We start from the raw sequence: 7,985 nt of genomic DNA on the forward strand, positions 1-7,985 counted from the left end.
CGATAACAAACCTAAAACGCAGAGCTTGTTTGCCAGTCATATTTAAATAAATATATGTATATGTGTTATTTTTACTATATAATTATGCCTCCTCAATAAAATACGTAAATTTAAATGTTATCGAACTATTTTCAAATACTATCGTTTACTTTTTATGTATTTCTCAAAGAGAACGAAATAATAGAACGGGTACTAAAAAAACAATGATAATACAAACAATACTACCATCCTGCGCCACCCCGATGCCTCGTAGAGAATTATATATTGTTCGTCTTTACTGTAAGTTCTGAACACATTGGTTTTGTCGTAAATTCAGAATTTTGAATTGTTCTCTTCAAAGTATGTAAGTTAAATAGCTAACAGTAATCGGAAAATAAGTAATTTTTCCATAGCAGATCAACATTGTCGCAGTACCGTTGTTAGGCCAACACGAGTGGAGCGCAAATGTATTCTCTGCGGGGGTGACAGGGAGGGGGATGAGGGCAGTCGGCGCCGCTGAGCCCGAAGTTGGGCGCGTGGGCTCGCTCCCGAGGGACTTCACCGCAGGGACTGCACTCGGCACACTTTTATACATTGACTAAAAAACAATAGCTAAGTTGAGTACCTAGTGAAATGTCACGATTTCATTGCTGCTGAAATAGTTAAGCAACGCTAAACATCCAAAGTTATCCCGACTGGTTGACTTAACCGAAACAACAATGTAAATAATGTTGCCGAGCAAAGGATCGCCTCGAGCTGGCACGTGGCTAATTAAATGCCGATGTAGGATGGACGGCGGGGGTGCATTCGGAATTCCGTTCGGCGTTAGGCGCGTGCCCGTCGACACCGCGCCGCATACCTCGTCGCTAAGTCGGCAATCCTGAATTGTTTCGAACTCGCCTTTAATTGTGTTGTGACGACAACAATGTATACGTGACAACATTGTTATAATTACTGTATATATTTATTGAACCTGGAGCTCTCCAATAACAGATTCTATAGTCAAATAACAAAGTGTATGAATTGAAATTATACTTTTATAAAGAAACAAAAAATGTCGTAACTGTGAAATAGAAATAATAAATAAAACTAAATTGTATTTCGTCTTCAACTTATTTTTTAATAAGAAATATTTTTTTGTACATTATTGTTATTTATATAACAAGGTAAGCCAGTAAATTAAACTGAAAAAGTAGTAATCGGTGCAATGTAAAGTAATTTTACAAAATTTCCGTTTTATGTTATAAATATTTTAGAATAATAAAAAACTGGAGTACGGCTCTGGCTGATCCCAGGTGGCGCGGCCGCAGCGTTCGGAATTATCACATAGTGGAGAGGCGGGGGGCGATACATTCGTCACAGGCCCAGCAGCCATTAGGCATTTAGATATTATCAGCACCCGTTGGGGATGACCCGCGACCTGAGCCGCACTGCCAATGTTTAATTACTAAAAGTGTTTGTTTACCAAAGGGATTTAGTTAATAAACTATCAGGAAAAAATTCAATTTAATAATCACTTTCGACATAATCATATCTCGGACATTGGAACTGTTAGTTCGACTGAATACTTTAATCATACTCAGAATTCAAAATTGAATTGATTATTATTTTTATGGAAAGTTACTTTTTACTTTCTAATCCTCCCTATCTCCACGGTCCCAGGTGGCGTCGCTTCGGCCACACTTCCTTCCGCCTCGTGGGGATTCCCGACCCGTATACACATATAAGCAAAATACTCACACATTCATCGCTCATGTTAGCCAACAGGAGTGCTTGGAAACGTGGAAAAAGGAACCGATTCCCTCGACATTTGCACTAAATGATATTGTCTAGAACGTATTTGTTAAATTGCTCCATATAAATATACTGTTTTATTTTACGTTAGTTGCAGTATCTTGTTTTATGCGGGGAATTTAAAAGCAAAACAGAGTTTAATTAATTGTATTTAATTAATTATAAATATAACAAATGGCTGTAGAGAGCTTATCAGTTGTGAACAAGCATATGCAGCATATAAACCCTAGAGAGTCAGCGGCAATCAGTTCGAACCACCGGAGGCTGCATTAATCACGAGTCGCACCACAGCCGCTGTACAATGACCTAAATTACTACTATAAGTATGTTTTCTAATGTTAACTGCGACTTATAATTATACTGAAAGCTTAACATTTCATTGGATCGATAAATAAATCGGGTCAGGATATTTCAGAGCAAGTAATGCCATGTTAATGTTAAGGAATCATTATTGTATATCATGTCGTTGTTATACGTTAGAAATCGTTTTTATAGAGAGATTTAATTATGACATACAATTCTTATCTCTATTCTTTAGTAGTAAAAAGAAATCAGTCATGAACAAAATAAACGCAAAATTTCCAACCTAGCTGCGATTGACTGTTATTTCAGTAGGCGGGATTAGTCAAACATACTCATTCTTATAAACAGTATTGTGAAGAAAAATACGCATTTATATATTCAGATTTTTGAAATATATTAATATTATTAATAATATTACATTTTTGTATATCATAATGCTTAGATAAAAATCAACAAAACAATATATACCTTTAAGCCAAAATATTTTGTTATGTTAAAACTATTTATTATAATTATTAGTTAACTTTTGGTTATATTAAAAATTATCTCATATACGATTTTTGAGAAACTTTTGCTTTTTACGCAGCACACACTACGGAAGTTCTCAAAATACATCATTGTTCGCCGTTTTGTAACATTTCTTTTGCTTAAAGCAAGATACCTATATGGCGTCTATAGCTTTCCTCGATAAGTGAGCTGTTGAACACTGCTTTTGCATTTTGGATCAGTAGTTCTTAAGATAGGCGAACAAATTACAGCTATTACTATTAAAAGTATAAATATTTTAAATAATAATAATAGAACACAATATAAGTAAACATATAAGATTATTTGCGTATAGAAGTTATGCAGGTCGTTATGCAAGGCTGTGGTGTGATTCGTGATTACTGCAATCTCCCGTGGCCCGAAATGATTGCCGCTGACTCGCCAGGGAATCTTCATAGCGTACTCTTGTTCACAAATATTTTGATAATATCTCCGTAACCATTGTTGATATTCAAGACAACACTTTCATTTCTTATATCATTTTTAAATCTACATTCGTTTGTGTTATATAAATATTAGGTGTTTCTGTTCTGGTATTGCAATTGAGATATTGTTATTTTAGTTTCTTACATTTGTGAATAAAATCGGTATCTAACTTAGATATATAGTTTATTTTTGTAGTTAGTTGTTTGTACGTATGGATCGTAATTTCTACTTTTATACAATGCTTACATTGAATTGAAAATGAACAAGAAATTAGAATTAATGTATAAATAATTTGTTGGATATTTAACTTTACAAAGATACTTTTGTGAATACTTATTCATTATAAACAAACTTAATAATATTATAAATATAGTAGGTATGTCCCTAGAATCAACATTATTATTTTTAATAGCAAGTAGATAGTTCAAATACAAATTTTTATTCTCCATTTATTGTCGTAATATTTTTTTTTCAGTACAATTTTTCCAATTTTTCGTTTGAAAAAAAGTGCTTGATTGGATAAGTTTTTGTTTTAATCTGTAAATCCGATCAGTATTGTAATGGCGTTTTGTACACAGTTATGAAAAATAAAATACAGAGCGAAATGCGATTGGAATAATACAAAAAGTGCAGAATAAACTTTTAATGGTATTTTATACTGGTTTTGTGCATTTTTTTTTAAAGTATTAAAATTTATTATTTTTTATTCAAATTTTACTTTTGTATAGTAACTTATTGGCATGGCGGGTGAATGCAGTCGTTTGTACGTTCAACACATTGAAGACTAGCTGTGCCCGCGAACTTGTACGCATTTGAAGTTAACAAAAAAAAAAATTGTGTTCTAAGTTACTCCTTATTATATCGATACAGCCTTTCCAGAGATTAGCCGGAACGAACAGACAGACAGACAAAAATTGTAAAAAATGTTATTTTGGTATATGGTCCGTGTATAAATACATACATATGCATTGAGTAAAAAAGGGCTATTTTAATATTACAAACAGACACTCCAATTTTATTATATATATATATGATAGTTAATGGTAATAGACGGTACGACTTTTTTTTAATATAAGGTTAAACTGAAATTATTCCATACCTTTGACGAAACCTGGTCCTCCATTGTAAATAATTATTAATAAATATTAAAAAAATAGTGATGGCTGCCGCCTTTCTCTGCACGTGCACTCGCAGTGGGCCTCCTTATAAATATTAAGCGCATGTAGAATTTGCACAACCGTCATGTACATTTATCAGTATACATTTATGTATATTTTTCAAATGTACTAAGGTAACGCTTTTCGATATTAAGTTTCAGTACAAATAACTTAAATTTATTTTTTAATAATTTAATTATTTAATACTTTATGTTAACGTAAATTTTTATTAAATAATAATTAGTAATGAAAATCATAATGTCATCATTATCATCAATTATCATCTCTCTTCTTGGTTAGTATGATGTTTAGTTTAGGATTAGGTTAGTGTAGTACAGGTATTTTTCAAGAACTGTTTTAAATATTAAAAGAGACGGTTTAATGTTGACGACCCTATGTCGACCCTTATGAGGTAGTACTATTAGATATTTTTAAAATTACTAAAGGTTTCTCAGGTTATGAATACATTTTTAGGTATAATCAATTAGTCAAATTAAATAACGATTTGAATAGCCGTAATTTTATTTTTATAGCTTTATGTATGTGTATCGGCATTACTCAGTGCCACTGGAATAACACCTCAGCCTGAATGGCTCCGTGAAAGGTAGCGCCCCCTGGGGGTAGTATGCTCAAGGCGGCAGAAAATTAACGTGCCCCCGCGGGAAATCTACCGGCAGCCTTAGAGCCTTCGCCGGCCGCGCCCACTCCGTCGGGATATATTTAATATCTCTGCTACTGGTGACGTGCACCTGCTACGATGTGTGTACTAAAGTAAGCTTTATCTTATTTTTTTTATTCAACAATATATTTGATAAATATTTTTCTTTCTTTTATCAGAATATTTGATATATTGTGCGTTGTTGCTTGTAAAGTTCAACGAATACATGTGTATATAAGAATTTAGTTAACAACGGTTAAAACTGGAAAGGAATTCATGATCATCACTTATAATGAAAATAATTATATCAAATTTTAATCACATTTGAATTCCAACCCATCGATAAACATTAACTCACATCCCTATTTGGGATAAGAATATGTCAAAGAAGGAATAAAAAACTAAGTTATTTACATGCAATTAACGTTCCGTATATTATTTACGGAACAATTATAACTTGTTATTTATTTTATTTACGTTTTTTGTGTATCAGTTTGATGATTTATGTTATTTCTATGAATTTTGCCGCAAATCGTTAAATATTATGTTCATGCAGCAATTTAGCTAAGTCATGAAATTAAAATTATCTTGTGTTGATTGCTAATTATAATATACATAGTATTAAACAAAGTTGCTTACGGCTGTCTGTCCCTGTGTATGCTTAAAATTAGGCCACGGATATTGATCGTTTTTTTTTAAAGATAGAGATTATATAGTGGTAGTGCCACGTTGAATAACTTCGGGGTAATTCAAGTCAATTTTGCGCCACTGTGCGGGGCAAGCGGAGCAGGCAACATAAGGCAACCCCTACCACCCTCGCTGTGGACTTCTGCAACAAAAGGGACTCAACTCCAACATCAACGCCATTCACTAACATTTGGAAACGAAGCCAGCCTTGCTCTTTCTATCCGAGAGCCAGATATCTTTCATACCCGGGTACAAATTCGAACATTCCTTTGTACCACGAGCTGGGGTATGCGTTTACGTCAGAGGTGATATCTGTTCTCGACGCTTCGGCAGCCTTGAAGGGGAAACCTATAATATAACCTGTCGGCTCACGCACCACCGATGGTACGGGTAGATCTATTATGGACTTCGATTTAGCATATGATCTGACACAACTGGTCAACTCGCCAACGCGAATACCGGATTTGAAAAATCATACACCTTCCTTGTTGGACCTTCTGCGGACTTCGCGTCCGGATGGCTATAAGGTTATCGTCGATCATATGCCTCTAGGCCCGTCCAAAACGTGATTGCTGGGGTGAAGACGGAGTACATTGGCAGAATTGGCGAGAGACTGGTGTGCCTCCCTTCAGGAACACGTACTTTCTGGTCTCTCGCTAAGGCTGTTTTAGGGAATTTCTGTCATCCTTCCTTTCCATCTCTGCACAGGGACGGTGAGTCATTGGCCCATACCGCGAAAGAGAAAGCTGATCTTTTAGGCTCTCTCTTCGCGTCGAACTCGACTCTGGATGACCAAGGAAAGTCTTCAACAACAATTTCGTGGTATGATACCACGATGCTGGAGGTTAAATTCCGGAAAAGTGCATTCCGCAAAGCACTTCTCTCCTTGGATATTCATAAGTAAAGTGGACCCGATGGCATCCCTCCAATCGTGCTACGGTCTTGTGCTCCCCAGTTGGCACCGGTCTTAACGCGTCTTTTTCGGCACATCTTACACATTGGGCGTCGTCCCGAACTCCTGAAAGATAGCTTTGGTGATACCGATCCCTAAAAAGACAACCGCTCAGATCCATCCAATTATAGGCCTATAGCCTATAACTCCCACCTCCTTGCTCTTCAAGGTAATGAAGTCCCTTATTACTGCCAGCTCGTGCGGTATCTAGAGGAGAATCAGCTGATCAGTGACCGCCAGTACGGTTTCCGCCGGGATCGCTCAGTCGGTGATCTTCTAGCTTACCTTACTCACAGGTGGGCTGAAGCAGTTCAGAGCAAGAGGGAGGCATTAGTAGCCAGTTTGGACATAGCGAAGGCTTTCGATCGCGTGTGTCACAATGCGCTTCTTTCGAAGTTCCCTTCCTATAGGCTTCCCGGGAAATTATGCAATTGGATAACCAGCGTTCTGGCAGATCGGAGCATCAAGGTCGTTGTCGACGGTGCGTGCTTAAAAAATGCTGGTGTTCCACAAGGCGGCGTTCTATCACCCACTCTGTTTCTGCTGCATAACAGTGGTTTCTTGCAGATCGGTAACATTCTCTGCTATGTAGACCGGCTGGGCTAATATTTCTCGGGAAAACGTTGAAGAGAACCAGAACAAACTTATGTTGTGTGGTTTGTGTAAAAAAATCACCATTTATAGTATCTCCTCTATTTGAGAACATTCCGATAGCTGCCACAGCTAGTATCGGAATACTTGGCGTGGATGTTTCGAACTTTGTTCAGTTTCGCGGTCAATTGGAAGGCAAAGCCGAATTGGCATCAAAAAAGCTCGGTGTGCTCAGCAAAGCAAGACAGTGTTTCAGTCGGCCCATCGACTAAAACTATACAAGGCTCAAATTTAGCCCCACATGGAATACTGCTCTCACTTCTGGGCGGGTGCTCCCCAGTACCAGCTCTTTCCATTTGACGATCAAGCCCTTTCCGATCAGCTTGCTCCCTTGGCTTTGTGTAGAGATGTTGCTATCACTCACAATCACTCAGCATCTTCTACCGATTTTTTCACAGAGAAGATTCCGACGAATTGTTCGGAATAATCCCGGCTGCTGAATTTTACCTTCGGACATCTAGTCAAAATTCGAAATTCCAACCCCACCACCTTGTTGTCCGAAAATTCACAACAGCGCGATTTTTAAGACATTTTCTACCTCGTACAATCACTCCGTGGAACTAGCTTTCATCGGCGGTTTTTCCGATCGTTTTGGGAACCTTCAAAAAAAAAGAGCGTACTCGTTCCTTAAAGGCCGGCAACGCACCTGCAAGACCCCCGGTGTTGCGGATGTCCTTGGGTGCTTGTGATCCCTTTTCATCAGGTGAGCTCCTACTCGATTGCCCCCTATAACATAAAAAAAAATCGAGAGGTAGGTTTTTGCATATAATACTTGGACAATATAGTAAAGAAACAATGACAAATCTGTAGTATTTTTAGTATCAGCATTGCA

Source organism: Vanessa cardui, chromosome 1 (genome assembly GCF_905220365.1).
Source record: "Vanessa cardui chromosome 1, ilVanCard2.1, whole genome shotgun sequence".
In the NCBI taxonomy this organism is placed as follows: Eukaryota; Metazoa; Arthropoda; class Insecta; order Lepidoptera; family Nymphalidae; genus Vanessa; species Vanessa cardui.